At 44.5% G+C, this 16,800-nt stretch overlaps 1 protein-coding gene across 1 annotated transcript in view; it reads right to left on the bottom strand.

Moving 5' to 3' along the window:
• The window catches only part of CDH23 (cadherin related 23), a 498,190-nt gene that overhangs the window by 213,888 nt on the left and 267,502 nt on the right, over window positions 1-16,800 (bottom strand). The window lies entirely within an intron of this gene.

Below are 16,800 nucleotides of genomic sequence, written 5' to 3' on the forward strand. Positions count from 1 at the left end.
TGAGGAAAATCTATTGAAAGATTATTACTGCCATATAGGACTGTTACTTGTATTTGTGAAGCCTGGCTTTTGGAAACTTTTAGCCCACCAACAGCCTAAAACAGAGCAACACCTCTCCTTGAACAAGAGCTCCTTTCAACTCTCAGTCACTCCCAAACTACCAGCACAGCAAAAAATAATAATGGGGAGCAAACTCTAAATCACAATACTCAATGAGTGACTCCTGTTCACTTGTTTGTTTTTTAAAGGATATAATTTGGACAGGTACAAATGTGTGTTTGTTGGTTTGTTTCATTCCTTTTCCCTTCTCATTTTTTTTCTGCCTATGCACTGTGAAAATGTGTATTTATCCTGACAGCTCCATCAGGACACACGGCGGCTGCAAAGGCTGCAATAAGTGTCTCTCTCTTTAGCGCTTGGGCTGTCATGATTCCTATTCCATCCCATTTCGGTTTTACGGATTGATATTTAGATTAAAGAGATAAACACAACCAAAGAGCACTGGGCCCTGACAGACAGACGAGAACTTCAGATCCGTCAATCATCTTGCTACCTAGTAATTCCTCTTTTTCCCTCTCTCTGTCTCCCCCCTTTTGCTTTATTTACCAAGACGAATTGATAAGAATATTTTAAAAGAACAAGGGGTTTGACCAAATAACAATTAAAAGAAATTGCATTTAACTTTCCAGACAATTTGGAATCTCTTCTTTGATTATTTAACTATTTACTGTTTCACGTGTTTGCAGTTTCTCTCTCCTATCGCAGATAAAGAATTCAATTTTCTTTTAAATGGTGGGGAAATTGGAAGAGATTTTGTTCTGTTTAAGCACAGCTGGAGTCTCAGGACTCAGGGGGATTGAGAACAATGAGATCAATTAAGATGCCAGTGGAGAAGAGAGCTGGGGAGAAAGGATAGAAGAGGTGGTGGGAGGGGGAAGAACAGGGCTCAGAGGACATCTGAACAGAACAGCTCCTCCCGACCATTCCCACACCTCCATTTTTCCTGTTTGCAGCACAGGAGTCACGCTGCCCTATCCAAGAGGTTTCCAGGGGTTCACTCTGACAGGAGAAAAACATTTACAACCAGTTTACATACCTGAGCCTTCAGATGCTACCTGAAAGCTAGTCTAATATACCCATTCCACCCTATCTCTAGTCTGCAATCACACATCCTCATCCTTCTCCTCTCTATCCTATTACAGGTAATCCAGCCACCTTCCATAACATATCAGGATTTCTTTATCATCCCCCATTGGGCTCTAAATTATATGCTACGGTCCCTAATCACACACCCCCTCACCCCAGTCCTGGCTACCCCAGGCTTCGCACCTAAAACATCCACCCTCACCACTGATGGTTAGTCTCCTATCCCCTTACCAATCATGTTCTTCACATCCACACCCTCTACCAATTCCCACTGAATATGAATAAATTCCTTGTTTGCCTACAATAAAAAAAAAGGAACAAGACAAATTCCGTCTTCCAACTCTTAGGCATGATGTTTGGGTCACTATACAGCTGAAGGTGCCATCCCTTATACCTGATCTTTCATCACCATCACCATCTTACATGCCATCATGGTGTCAGGGAATGCTACGCAAATAGATACCATTACCTTTGTGGATAGGAGGGGTTGTACTACACTTCAGTCCTAAATATTAAGAAAGCCTCCTTGGCATGGCCGTTCCCAGAAATTCTGGGGCCCTATGCAGCCCCCCGGGGGGGAGGGGCAGGCCTCTGCAGGGTGGGAGCAGGGGGCTGGCCCCAGACCTCTGCGGGGAAGGAACGGGGGGGGGGGGTGGCGGGGCTGGCCCCAGGCCTCCACAGGAAGGGGGGCTGGCTTGGGGGGCAGAGGAAAATCACCCCCCAGCACTCACTGGCGGCACGGCTGGGGCTGGGTCGCTGCACTTCCCACCACCGGTGAGTGCAGGCCCAGCCCTGCTGCACCCCTCAGGGGAGTGGGAGTGGAGGTGGGGCTGGGGCAGAGAAGGGGCGGGGCAGGGCAGGGGCTGGAGCAGCACACAGCTGTGCAGGGCATCAGGAAATTGCCCCAAATTTCCTGATGCTCTGCGCAGCTGTGTACTTTGCGTATGGGTAAGGATGGCTCTGCTCCTAACTGGTAGGGAAGTCAGACAATAGGTTCTCTCCCATCCCAATTTCCATTCTTCCACACAAATGCCAAAAGAGTACTCATTTCCCTAAAGCAGAGACTCACGATTACAAAGCCTTTCTGCACTTTCCTTTGTTTTTCACCCACCCATTTACTGAGTGAGGTTTTTTTCCATCATACTACTGATTCTCTCTACTTTTTGTAACTTCTAGAGTTGAATATTCACCTGCAAACTCTAGGAAAGGCGAGCTAGCTATCCTCCCAGAGAATGACCCAGTCACTTCAGTAATCCTAGTGCTCAGGTACCCAGAGATTAAGAGTTTTGAAGCCGTGATGTACCCAAGAGGCAGAAATAACCTGGTTTTTAGGCAAAAAAAAAAATTGGTGAACACAAAAAAGGAGTGGAAGTTCCATAGCCTGGAAACAGAGTATGCCAAGCAACTTCCCAAAATGTACTCAATGCAGTGATCTTATCAACAGCACTGGATATGGGGGAGCCTCACTCCCTGATGGCTATGAGCAAGAGAGCCAAGTTTCATCTCAAGCTCAGTGCTGAGTCAACAGCAGCAGAGAGTAGCACACAAGCAGAAGTAGCAAGGAACAGCATCCGGCCCCCTGGTGACAAGATGCTGTGGAGGCACAAGCTGCGGTGAAAAAGGCTGAGGCTGTTCCTTGCTGGAGAGTCAAGCAGGCCCAAGCAAACAAAGAGACCATATCCCCAGGGTTGTCTCCCAAAGATAAAACAGAACTTCCCTGTCAAGGTTTTTCTATTCTAGCCCTTCTGAGTTGGCAGGTCTTGCCCTAAAGGGTTTGCTGAACAGTTCCTTTCTCCCCAAACAAGAATAATAATACATCAAACAAGAAAACCAAACGAGTTACATTCCCTTCTTTTGGGAGAAACCTCTAAGCTCTCTGCAAGTCTCTCCCTACTCTGAGCAGAGGGAGCTTCTTAAATACTCCGCCCTTTCCCAGCATGCTTTGCCAAACACTTAATTACAGTCCCAGCAGCCCTAGGAACTACAGCTCCCAGAAGGCCCTCAGCAGTGAAAAGAACTCCAGCCTACCACTCTGTGCATGAGAACTGTGGTCTCAGGCCCTGAAGAGAAACAGCTGTGTGGGATTTCTTCCCAAATTCCCACTGCCCTCCTGAAAACACTTCTCCCTCAGTGACATATTCTTCATTCCACAGTAATCTTCCACAAAATCATGGAATGGGGTAGTGCTGGCCCCTGAAGCTTTTCTTAAGGTCTCAAAGGACCAATACGCCACATTATTGTCCTGTGAGACAGGAGCAAACCTTGATGAGGGGAAAAAAAACCTAGGGAAGAACAGCACAGTGGAAAGGATCCAATGAAACCCTGTCTGTATGGTAACACCCATTGTTTCATGTTCTCTGTGTATATAAAACCTCCCCACTATATTTTCCACTGTATGCATCCGATGAAGTGAGCTGTAGCTCACAAAAGCTTATGCTCTAATAAATTTGTTAGTCTCTAAGGTGCCACAAGTACTCCTTTTCTTTCAATGAAACCCTAGCGACACCCCAGACCACAGGCTCAACTCAGAAGCAGCCAGACTACACCTAGCCCACCTGCTAAGACTTTTACCTGCAGAATGGTATTGTTATGTTTAGTACTTAGCATCCTATACTATTTCTACCTGCTATAACTCACAACTTCTTAAGATATAATCGCCAGCTCATACCAACCAGGGATTGTCCTTACATGCGTTTTTGGGAGTCACGTTGAACAAAGACAGTGGAGATGGATGTGATATCAGAAAGGGAGGTGTGATTCCCCATCCCTGAATGAAAGGAAGCTGGAGAGAACCAGTGTAGGCAAAGGGAGATTAAGGGTGGTGAACCTGATTAGCAAAGGCCTCAGGTTTGGAGTGCAGAGTGGGACTGGCAGTAGCCCTGGAAGTCTATGTTCCTGTGTTTGCTTGAGAACAGATGAAACCCTGGATCAGAATCTGGGATGACAGGAGATGGAGTAGCAGCAAAAACATAACAAGAAAAGTCCATTGTAACAAGCCCACTTGCAGGAATAGCTGACATCCAGTAGACATGTTCCCATTTGCTAAACTATGCCTTATTTACTTTTCAGTCACCAAGCTGAGATTGCTGGACAGAACAAATCCCTGGGGAAGGTATTTACAGGGGTTTAAGACTGTGCCTGCCCCCTGCAGACCCCAGCACCAAGCCACAGAAGCCCCTTATGCAGCTGTCAGGAAGTAAGAGCCGATAGCAGACTGACAGCTGATTGAGAAAGTGATTTGCATTTTAAATATGAGTTTATTGATGTCTGGTGCTCTCTTTCCCAGTGTGGGACAACTACATTATTACTTTTTTGTTGACTGGCTTTTATGGCTGGCTGGAAAGAACAGAAAAAAATTGGACTGGGATCAATTTCCTTGTCCCTGGTGGGAGGCCAACGGGAGATCGAAGAGGCAGAAGAAAAGTGATGGCCGAAATGGTAAAAGGGAGAGAGACTTTGTCAACTGAATTAAAGATGCCATAATGAGAGAAGCAATGAAAGGTTAATTAGCACATTTACTGCACTAGGATCTTTCTAACAAGGTGTCTCCCAACTATACGCAGATATTGGGAGAGGGTTATGTGTGTGTGTGGGGGGGGGGGGGGGGAATGAGAGATATGGGCAGCTGAGCAGTTGTGTTTTTCAAGTATGGGGGAACATACACGTATGAGAGAGCGAATAGGAGTGTGAACATGGAGAAAGTTGTATATGTAAACATGAGTCCAGGTACTGTGTAATCGCGTGTACATTCAGACACTGGTATGAGGGAGGGTGTAGCAGATTACATGCCTGTGTGCTGGAAGGATCTGGAGCACATTAAGGGAGGTGGGTCTAAGCAAGGAGTAAAATAACGAGATTGAGGTACCGCAAAGCTCTGCACTAGGACCAGAGCTGTTTAATGCAGTTATTAATTTGAGCAGTGAGGTAGCAAAAGTTTCAGGTAGCACAAAATTATTTAGGTTTCTCTGAATCAGAAGGACGGTGAGGAACTTTCAGAGGAAGATGGTGTGAATAAGCAGCATAATGGCCAAGGAAGTTCAATGTTGGCAAATTCAAGGCAATGTGAATTGAAGAGAATACCTTGAACTGTTCATACGCTTCACTGGCTTCTATTAACTGCAACGACTCAAGAAAGGATCTGGGCATCACTGGGGACAGCTCAATGAAAACCTCTGCTGGACGTGCAGTAGCTGTCAAAAACCAGTGAAATATTGGGACGCAGGAGGAATGGGTCAGAAAAGAATACTGAAAATATTAGAATGCCATTCTATGAATCAATAGATGCCCTCCCATGGAGCACTAAAGTTCCATTCTGGCCCCTGTGCTTCAAATGAGATAGAACTGAAATAGAATGGTTCCGGTGATAAGTGGAAGAATAATTGGATACATGGAAAACTTTTTCATGAAGAGAGATTTAAAAACTTGGCACTATTTGGAGAAGGATTGAATCTGAAGGGCTATGATGAAAGTATACAAAATAATGACTGGCGTAAAGAAGGTTTATCTGGCATTTCTGTTTATCCATTGTCGTAATACAAGAGCAAGGCAACAGTTAATTATACTGAAAGACAGTACATTTAAAACTGAAAAAAGGAATGACTTTTTTTGGTTAAACATAAAACATTATTCTAGATTCATAGGTTTTAAGACCAGAAGGGACCATTATGATCATTAAGTCTGACTTCCTGTTTAACACAGGCTACAGAATGTCTTTTATACATCAAGTCCAATAACTAAAACATCTCTGAGAATTAGCCTTTGGAATTCATTGCCACAAGATATCCTTGAGGCCAAGACATTAGCAGAATTCAAAAAATTACTGGTTATTTATATGGATAATAAGAACGCCCAGAGTTACATTACTGGAGCCTCATTGTAAAAAAATCCCTAAAAGTTTGGAAGGGTGAGCCCTCATGCTTCGGGACATAAACCAACCTCTAACTGAAAGGACTAAAACTAAACTTTCCCCAAGGACAGATCATTCCATAATTATTCTCTGTGAAGTGACTTGTATCTTCCTCTGAAGCATCTGGTTCTGGCCAGTGTCAGAGACAACTTAAATGATTGGATGAATTACTGGTCTGAATGCTGGTTTGATCTGGTATGGCAATTCCTATGTTTCTATACATTAGTTTTCTCTATAGGAATAGTCCAAAACACCGTAGTGTCTATTGTAAAATGTACGGTTTTGGGCCATGACTGTAAGACTCTTGTGTATTGTTTCAACAAGAGCAGTACCGAACTGAAGTGAAGGAGGAGGGGCACTGAAGCTCCTTATCTGTAACTGAAACATATCTTCTCACTTTTTTCCAGAGTAATTTCTCTCTACTTGTCATTATTTTTTGACTAAGAAGAAAATATGGGCTCAGTGGGGAATACACAGCAGAGTTCCTGGAGGCTTAAAGAGCAAGTCAGCTGACTTATTCTGGTATCAGCTGATTCAGGCATCCTAAAGCAACTGATCTGAGCCTAAACAGCCTAAAAATCGTAGCGAGAGATCCTGGAGTCAATGCTACCATATAAAATAATGCTTTCCTGTGGAATCATTTCTCTGCAGACTCTTTAAGGCTAGGCAAACTGAATGCATCTTGAGTTAAAAACAAAACTTCATTGGTTCATCTCAGTTTTAAATATTTCAGTTATCAGCATTTTTCAGATAGATTCAACTGTGCAGACCTTAAGGAGAGTCTTAAGACCACCTCCCTACCCATTAATTCTCATCTCCTATAGGCTTTCTTACATCCATTCCCCATCCCTGTAGGCTTTGCCAATGCCATTGCCAAACCCTAACAAGATGCTAATTAGGCCATTCTGTACATCCCTAATCTTAGCCCTGGTCTACACTGGCGGTGGGGGGGAGGGGGTCGATCTAAGTTATGCGACTTCAGCTACATAAATAATGTAGCTGACGTCAACGTACTTAGATCGACTTACTGTGGTGTCTTCACCGCGGTGAGTTGACTGCTAACACTCCCCCGTCGACTCCACCTGCGTCTCTTGCAGCGGTGGAGTACAGGAGTCGACAGGAGAGCGCTTGGGCATCAATTTATTACGTCTAGTCTAGATGCGATAAATCGACCCCCGCTGGATCGATCGCTGCCTGCCAATCTGGTGTGTAGTGTAGAGATACCCTTAGAGAGGAAATGCCTGATTGGCCCCAGCTCCTGACAACCCTGACTGACTGAATAATGACGTCCTACATGAGTGCACCAAAGACAGGTTTGTTGCGTGATTATTTTCTGCCCAAAGCTCTTCTCATTCATGAAACAAGAGGGACAGGATGGATGTAGTGAAACTGCACTTACCAGGACTGGAATTTTATCTGTGTTTCCACTTTCTCTGTTCCATGTATAAGAGCTACGGACCAGAGAGGAATGGCCTAGAGTTCTTGATCATACAAAAGGGACAACTGTGGCCTCAATGAGAGGGAAGAATAGGAAATCCATTAAAGTAGAAAAATAATCATCCAGAGGAAGGTTCGTACTCCTATTCACACCAGGGTACTAGTGCTGGGACAGGGCTCGTATACACAAACTCCTTACACCCCACTGTTCCTACCAGTGCAGCTCCAACAGGGGTAGCAACAGGGGTAGCACTAATACAGATTGGTGACTGGAACTCTAGCTACTGTCTCCTCTAGACGTGCTCTGTGACCAAATGGTGGTTAAAATGCTAGTGGGTGTGCTACACTAGCACTCCCATCATTGCTCCCATGTGCAGAGCTGAACCAGTGGGAGCAACAGAGGGAAATTGTCAGGACAAAGGCTACTGCAAACAACCTCAGTGACTGAAAGCAGTGGTACAGCAAGGCAAAGGTCTAAGCAGATGGATAGAAACTTGGAAGCATTCACATACCAGGAATCAGGCTCTCAGCGCAGCACTATCCATACAGCAGGGCACTAGTGGTACGATCCACAGTTTCTGAGCAGAATGGATTAAAACTGCCTAGTTTTTCTTCACACTAAAATTTGGTTCTGCAGCTTCAAGCTCAAAAAGATCAGCAATAGGAGTGAAAAAAACAAAAAGAAAAAGAAACTCTGAGGGGCACTGTACTCCTGCTATGCTGGAATAGTGATCTGGGCTGGTCTACGTGGAAAACTTACATCAGCATAGCTACATCGCTCCAGGGTGTAAAAAATCCACACCTCTCAGAGACGTAGCTATGCTGACGTAAATCCCAGTGTAGACAGTGGCACAGTTGCAATGCTGCAGGTGTGCCACGGTCATGTTTTAAGTGTGGACATACACTCGGACCCTCACACAATGGCAGGAGCAATTTATCAGTGTCCTTCGCTGAGACCTAGACAGCTCTGCCACTTAGCACAACATGACAGCACTGCAGTCTGATCAGATTGGCAATGGCTTGCTGGCTGTTGTTTGAACTCCTGGACTTTGCATCCGGCAGGACCAGTCTGACAGTCCCGCACTGTTACCACCCTCCTCTCCTCTTTCACATATTTTATTTTTGCTTACATGCAAGAGAATTGTCTGTAGGAATTGTCTAGACAGTGTGGGTTAACTGAAACAGAGATATGTCATTTTCTTCTATGACTTCCCCTCACCATATCCTCATCTTTGCCAGAAGCTCTAGTTCCCCCTTTCCCCACTGAAAAGGGCCTCCTTCAGATAATGCCATCTGGTGGCAAAACACTTCTCCTCCCCGCTTCCCCAAATCCTGGATGGATCAGAAAGGGATCTGTGCTTTACCATTAGATACCTCCAGACACTTTACTCCATAGCTTATCCTAAGCAGCCCTTTCACTGCACCTTCTGGAGGTAGCTTCTACAAAAGGCAGAGGGAGGAGCATTAAGGGGCAAGAGCTCAATTCTCATCTAATGCCCATGTTCACATGTCACTTCTCTTCCCATAGGGAGCCCATCAAGGGCTCTGGGATCTTACATTCCACACCACCAAGACTTGTCATTCTTCTCCTCTAAGGGCTGCTGTGCTCCATCATCTGCCGATTCTGATTCTCTCCCTTCTTCCATACACTGGGTGCCCTCTACTACATACAGTATATGATGGGGGAAATTTGCCATTTGTGCTATAACTTGTTTTCTGTAGGACTTGGACTGATATTTGATGGAGTTTTGGATTTTTGGACATTCAGTTTTACCTACCCCTCTTTCCTCTGTCTGTTGAGCTGTTCCTCTCTTCAGTGGATTTATTCTCCTGTCTGGTCTAAGGTCTATCTATGTGCCTCTCTTTGATGTTACAGCTGCTCATGTCTTGGGAATTTTTTCTAGCCTATCAATTCATCTCCTCCCACCCCCTCTAGTCTATCCATTCACAGACTCATAGCTGGGAAAGGCAGGGCTTGGAAGAGACTCCCCTGCCCTGCTTCTTGCTATACACACGCACAGCGGTAAAGACAACAGAAGACTGGGAATTGCTTTGAGGGTGGTCACAATAGCAGTACAGTACTCACACATGCCCTCTTCTGTATTGCTGGCTATGGGTCTTGTAGTTGTTCTGGGGATATTTCAATGATTTGGTCCCGGGACTATAGATAATACCCTGTTTGCAGCCTGAGGGACATAGACGCACATGCAACTTCTGGTCATTGTACAAGTCTATCTTATGATATTCACACAGCCTATACAGCTGGTTCTCACATGACATAGAGCAAGCAGAAACCAGTAGCTCAGTAGCTCAGTCTGTTTCCCCTTGTCCTTACCTCAGAGGAGGACTACAACTAGAGAGCTTTCTTCACTGCTTCTGCAGAACCCCCTATATGGAGCAAAACTGTTCCCAAGCTGGTGCTGTCTAGTGCCTGTAACCTGGTGCTCTCACTCATACACAGCAGAGTCACCAGGGTCACTCTCAGCCACTATTTTGCTACTCTGAAACCTATTTTAAAGTGCATGCTTCCATTCATCCCACCGGGATGGTTTCTCCCACTGCACGTTCCAGGAAGTCTCTCTACCCAGCATACAGACTTCTTTGTCTGTCTGCCCCTAAACTGTGCCCCTTTGTGAAAGGTGGTCCATGGGGACAACGAGTTAGACTGAAATGCAATGCTACATCCAGCGATGAAGGAGCAAAGCAAAGGGTGTGAGCAGAGTCGGCTGTCTAGCCCTAGGCTGGAGGGATTGGTAGGTTCTGCCCCAGCTACCAGCAGATATTGAAGTGTTTTTTTTCTGAAACAACTAGCCGTGAAACCTTTTAATAACATAACAGAAAAGGTCAGAGCAGGAATTTCACACTTCTTGAGCAAGCTGGTCTGGTATAACTTCATGCCCTCAAGAAGCAAGAGGTGCGGAGAACACATACAGTTCCCTAAATCAGTAGGGGTCCTTTCACACCCGGGACCAAGTGCTAGGAATTGTTTGGCCAATCTCCCACTTTGTTTTATGGCTGGTGTTTGTAAAGTATTTCAGGTGCTATGAAGGTGGTAAGGAGGGAAGATATACACCCAGAAATCATGTGCAAATGAGACAGGGCACATTGCTATTTCTGCACTGTTGACATTTTCACCTGTAAACTTATCCTCAGAGATAGGGCTGTTTGAGCAGAGCCTGGCAGGGGAGTTACCAAAACAAACAAACAAAAAAGCTAAATTTACTGTAACAAAGGAAATTAATTTTCTTTTCAAGCATGGAGACCTTTAAAAATAGATTTTTAAAAAGAATATATAGAGTTTAAAATGGAAAAACGATGGAGTGGGAAATGGATTTTGCTTTCTCTCTCTCATACACATGAACACGTTCATCATGCAGGCATCCTGAGTAACCATGCCAGGGCAGTCTCTGTTGTCACACTAACCTCTGAAACCTTGAGAGTCTTATTTTCAGAAGGGCTGAGCAGTTTAGTTGAAGTCAATAAGAGCTCTGGGTGCTCAGAACCTCTGAAGAAAACTGGTCTCCAAACTTTTAAGTTAGTGAGAAGGATGGACAGGAATAATTGCAGCCCTCAGTGGGGAGAGCAGAACACTTTGGCTTCCAATCTCATCTCTTACAACATAGCTCATCACAGCAAATTGTGCCCTTTGTTAAATATTTTAATGCAAAAGGGCTAAGGAGATTTTGAGTTTCTCTTTCAAGCAAAGCCTCCATTTTTGCAAGTGCAATCTGTTACTTGCAATAAATTTACACATGTATTGAATGGCCAAGAAGATGCAAGAACAAATGTGCAGATGAAAAATTACATGCTCAAAGTAGGTCTAGTTCAAAAATACATTATTATTGTAAATGGCTGAGGCTCAGTCTCCCAAGTTTGTAAGAGGCAGCATGGTCCAGGGGATAATTCCCTGATAATTCACTGGGCTCTCTTCCTCGCTCTGCCACTTTCTAGCCTTGGCCAACACACCTCACTTTTTTGTGCCTCAGTTTCCCCATTTGTATAATGAATATTGTGACGTTATCTGATTAAAATATAACCATGTTGATCTTTGTTGCAACCACTGTTATATATTTGCAACAAATCTTGTACAAAGGTTGTCAAGTGAGGTGTCTATGAAAAGATTATGATTTGCTGGTTATGATTATGCTATGTATATGCACGTAACATTTTTGTATTTGAAGTTATGAATATTGGCTCCATACCTGGATTTCAAATGTTTGCTCCTGGGCTAACATCCATGAGATAGTTAGCCAGCACATCTTGGAGGAACTATTCAAATTGAGTGGCCCATCAAAAGGGCACAACTCATAATGGACGATGCCCATCTACACTGAGTGGGCTGTCCTGTGCTGTCTGGAATATAGGTAATGGCTTCCTGCAATGACTGAGCGAAATTGGGCATGAACATGTGACTTCCCATGTGATGCCAAACTCCATCTTCTTGCTGTAATTTTCCATAGTAAGAACAAGGGGATGCTCTCCACATGGCAAATGCTATAAAAGGCCCTGGAAACTCCTCCATTTGGTATTCAATCCTGCTTCTTACCTCTGGAGGAACTTTGCTACAAACTGAAGCTCTGAACAAAGGACTGAAGGACCCATCCAAGCTGTGGATGTACTCCAGAGACTTTACTTAAGCCAGCAGTTTATTCCATCACTGCTACAAGCCTGAACCAAGAACTTTGCCATTACTGTGTGTAATTAATTCCTTTAACCAATTTTAACTCTCACCTTCCTTTCTTTTTATGAATAAACTTTTAGATTTTAGATACTAAAGGATTAGCATCAGTGAGATTTTTGGGTAAGATCTAAGTTATATATTGACCTGGGTGTGTGGCTGGCCCTTTGGTATCAGAAGAACATATTATTTCATGAGAGCGGTTGTAAAGAACCACTCATCTCTGAATCCAGTGTTTTTGGTGGTGGTGATATAAGAACTGCAATGCCTGAGAAAACTGCCTTTATGTCTTCTTGTTAGCCAGTGTGGTGAAACAGAAGTTTACTTTTGTTGCTGGTTTGGTATATCCCAGAGGGGATTAGCCACCAGTCTTGGGATGTATCTGCCCTCTTTCTCAGCAGTTTATCCTGAATTTGGCATTCTCAGTTGTGATCCCCACTGAAGCACAGTTACAAATATAAACAATACTTTGGTGTTCTATTAAAATAGCATCTAAACCCTCAACTAAAATCAGGGCCCCTTCATAGTGGGAACTGTACAAATACATAGTGAGAGATAATCCCTCACCCAATAGGTTTACAGTCTAAACAGACAAGACAAAGGGCAACAGGGGAAACTGGCACAGAGATGGAATGGCTTGGCCAAGGTTGCACAGCAAGCCAGTGGCAGAGTGTGGAATAGAATCCCTGGTTCCCAGTCCAGTGCCTTCTCCTTGGACCATACTTCTTCTCCAACTTTTTAAAAGCACTTTTAAACCTTTGGATGAAAATCACTATATATAATTATTATTATTGCCCTTCAAGCCAGGCACTGTTCATAAGATGGGCTGAATTCAGCCCTACTGTAAGAGGAAACAACTCTCTTGACTTAAGTGGGTTGCAACATGCTCCATCAGGGCTGAATTTGGCCCAATCTCTCTCCATGCTTAAATATAGCTCCATAAATGAATGGGTCTCTTGAAAGGAAATCTTTTTCATGCCCCGAGGGACATGCCTTCCAGCATGTTTCAGGTTCGTGTGCACACTGTGCTTCCAGGAAGCCTGTATTTTCCAGCTGTTCACATGCAGGCAAATCATTCCCTGAATTTATATGCTACGTGTATCATATGGACAGAATTAAACAGATGGATGGGAGAAGGAAGGGAAGTCTGAGAACGTGAAATAGAAAGAGTGCAGCACACGTGAACAAAATATTAGAAGACCGTACAACATTACATGGTGATTGGGGAGGAGATTGGGGGCTCTGCAAAAGCAGCTAGACTTTCACCAAGAGCCTTATGTGGAGACGTGTATTTGAACCTGCACATACTCTGTGCAGGGAAGGGATGGAGGAAAGCAGGGAGCGGGAATAAAAGGAGGCTCTGACTCTGCTGCTTGCACCTACTGGTGATTTATAAGGGTAACAGACAGTGTTACCCCGCTGTCAGGGACAGTAAGAGGTCAAACGCTGCAGCACCGAATGGCCATCTGTCATCACAAGTGAAGTCTCTTTCTTTTCTATTTTCAGATGTTCAAGCCTAGGGAGGAGTTACAGGGAAAGGGGGAATTGCGGTAGGGAACTTGTACATGTGTACATTTTGATTGGAAGGCTCAATTTTCTTACTGGCTCACTAGGGACTCCTCTTTTCCCTCCCCTACTCCCAAATAGCTAAATAACAGTGATGGGAGGTGTGTCAGGCTGGGGACTTGGGAAAGTGGGCTGAAAGCCCAGAATTTCAGGGCAGTTGGGAGTAAACACTTCCCCTCCTCAGGAAGTAGAGAAAAGTGGCTTTTAATCACTATTATATCATGCAGAAGATCAGAGATTTCCTGTTCCCCAGACCTCCCCTATTTTTGAGCCATCCATGTCTCTGCCTGGAACAAGCTTTAGGCACTGCAGTGCCAGCTGCCGTTCTGCCATCTCCAGAAAAAGGCTGACACACGTACGCTGGGGTCCTGGAGACTGCCCTCCATTATTCAAGGCAGGGAATATGCACTCACCAAACACAATGGATGCCGCAGTGAACAGAGGAACTGTTACTATGTTCACTCTTAGAAGCCCATACGTAGAGGACACACAGAGCTATTTGAATCAGGTGATCACCTCAGAATTTGGGAGGATAGGAGGAGAGACAAAGAATTCTTGTTCACATTGATTCTTTAACATGTGGCTTGCGTTCTGTATTAGGTTTGTATCCGTCTAGACGTCTGTTATTCCTCTGAAATGTATGAATGTTCTGCTCTCTGATGGGATGAGGGCTAATTTTGAAATCATCCCTTTCTGCTCCCTCGACACCCTGAACCAAATCTCCACTGAGCAGGGGGTTAGATGGCTCGGTGGTTTAAATTCCGGTGGCTGATCTACACTAGTGTTCCCGCTCTTGCTACCAGCTGCAGTAGTGGTAGTGCAAAGGTGGAGAACGTGAGGGGAAAATGCTAGTGTAGACAAGGCCTCTGTGACAAACGGCCAAGCCCTCTGAAACCACTGTCCTGGTGCTGGACTGTCTGTGACAGTGGGATAATGCCAATGGGACTATTACCCTCTGTGCAAGACCATCTATGATTGAAGATTAATCCTCCAGAAACCACTGCTCAGAGCTGCTGTATCTGGGATGGAAGGTAATCCCTTTGGAAACTCAGTCCCAGCATCTGACTATCTCTGCTATAGGGCTAATCCCCTGGAGACCAGTTTTTTCTACTCTCCAGAACATTTTTATAAGTGTTTTCCCTCTAGCTTTCCAAGTACAGGGGAGTTTAAGTTTAGAGAAATTACATCTTCAACGTAGCTGTCTAAAATGCACCCACAAAATCTGTGCACACATCCACTGCAAATACAGATGTGGTAAACCCAGGACAAACAGCTACAAAGGTGGGGTTAGTAATTAGTTCCAAGGTTAAAAGGCCCCTCCCTATCCACTGAGGAGAGATAACCACAGGGCAATAAGGTTCAGCTGGAAAAGGGGTTGCTAGGGAACCAATTAGGTTCAGCTGACTCCAACTACTTGAGACCTTTTTAACACTCCCCTCCCCTCACCCCAGCCTGGAAGGATGTGGGGAGAGTGTGGGGCAGGGAAGCTGCCAGTAGGCTGTTTGCAGCAAGACACCAAACCTTCCCAGTAGGGAGGCTGCACTCCCTCACCATAAGGGAAGGCAAACAAGCACAAGGGACTGACTGAGGAGAGGAGTAGCAGGACCCTGTGCCACCTATAAGGATTTGCCTTGCCCCAAATCTGAGTCTCCAGGGCTAAAAAGGACTGAGCCTGCTGAGGTGAACAAGGTATTTTACCGCATAGAATAGTGTCTCATTTGTGCAAAAGAGCATTTTTCAACACAGAATGGGGAATAATAGACATAAGTGGCCTTTTGCACATTTAATCCACTTTCTGCACTTTTGGGGGAGGTGTAAAGAATGTGCACTAAATTTAGATGGCTAGTTTTAAAAATTTGTCCTTAATAATCACCCACTTCAGGTACCCAGGAAACTCTTTGAAAAAACTTAGTTTATCATTACCAAAGGCAGCCCTCCTTGCGTGTTTCATTTTGTTTGTGGAGCGTGGGACAGTTGGTGGAACAATCATGTTAGGCGAAGAGTATTTCTGACACATACAGAGCGCTGCATCTCATATACAAGAAGTAGTAGTATTTTATGAGGGTTGTTAGAAGTTTGGGGATCAGCTGGGAGGACAATCTGGATTTCAACGTTAATTGCATACATTCTATGATTTATCATAGAAGATTCAACTCCTGGCATTTTGTGTTTGCTCCAAAATGCTGGCATAGCTGGAAGTTGGAAAAAAGATGCTGTAACAATCTCATTGTTTAGTGTCTGATGGCCTGACTAGCTAAACATCTGTTTGAAATATTAATAACTGTCAGATGGGAACTGCTCAGGGGCTCTGTACAGTTTCACACCATCTGTTTGTAGAGTAAACACACTTACACACCCCAAATCATTTTGTTGAAGCCTTCATTCTCCTATCTCTGTGCGTGTGTGTGTTGGGGGAGTATGTCTGTTCAGGGGCTGATGGGAGAGAACATGTATTGTGGAATGAGGGAGAACTCAACACATGTGAGAGAATGAATTCACATATATTTAACTAAAGCAGCACAGAAGCACTCACCAACCAGAAATACTTTAAGTTTCCAGTGAAGTTATTCTTCCTAAATGGCAATTAACATCTGTTTCAAATAATTTTTAAGATGGGGTTTGGTTTCTGGTTTGCCGATTTACTCTGTGCCATCAATAATTCCTTCCTAGAAGCTAGAAAATGCACTTTCTTGCTTTTCTAATTTTCTCATTGCCCATTTGGTGAAATGAAGCATAGAACCCAGTTTCCTGTCTTTCAGTTACTTTTCTGCTTGGGTACATCTGTCCTTTTGGCTGGGAGTCTGATTTCCAGCTTGAGGAGACATACTCGCACTAGCTCACATCAATCTAGTGCCCTAAAAATAGAAGGGAGCTGCGACAGTGCAAGGAGTGGGAAGGGCTAGCCAACCCAAGGATGTGCCCACCGCACATCCTAGGCATATATGTGGGTTGGCTAGCCCCACCCACTCCCCACACTGCTGTGGCTACACTCTTGTTTAGCACACTACATTGGTGGGAGCTAGTCCAAAAAGTCTCCTCAAGCTGGGAATCTCACCCCCGGCTCAAA

This window comes from Eretmochelys imbricata, chromosome 7, assembly GCF_965152235.1.
Source record: "Eretmochelys imbricata isolate rEreImb1 chromosome 7, rEreImb1.hap1, whole genome shotgun sequence".
Lineage (NCBI taxonomy): Eukaryota > Metazoa > Chordata > Testudines > Cheloniidae > Eretmochelys > Eretmochelys imbricata.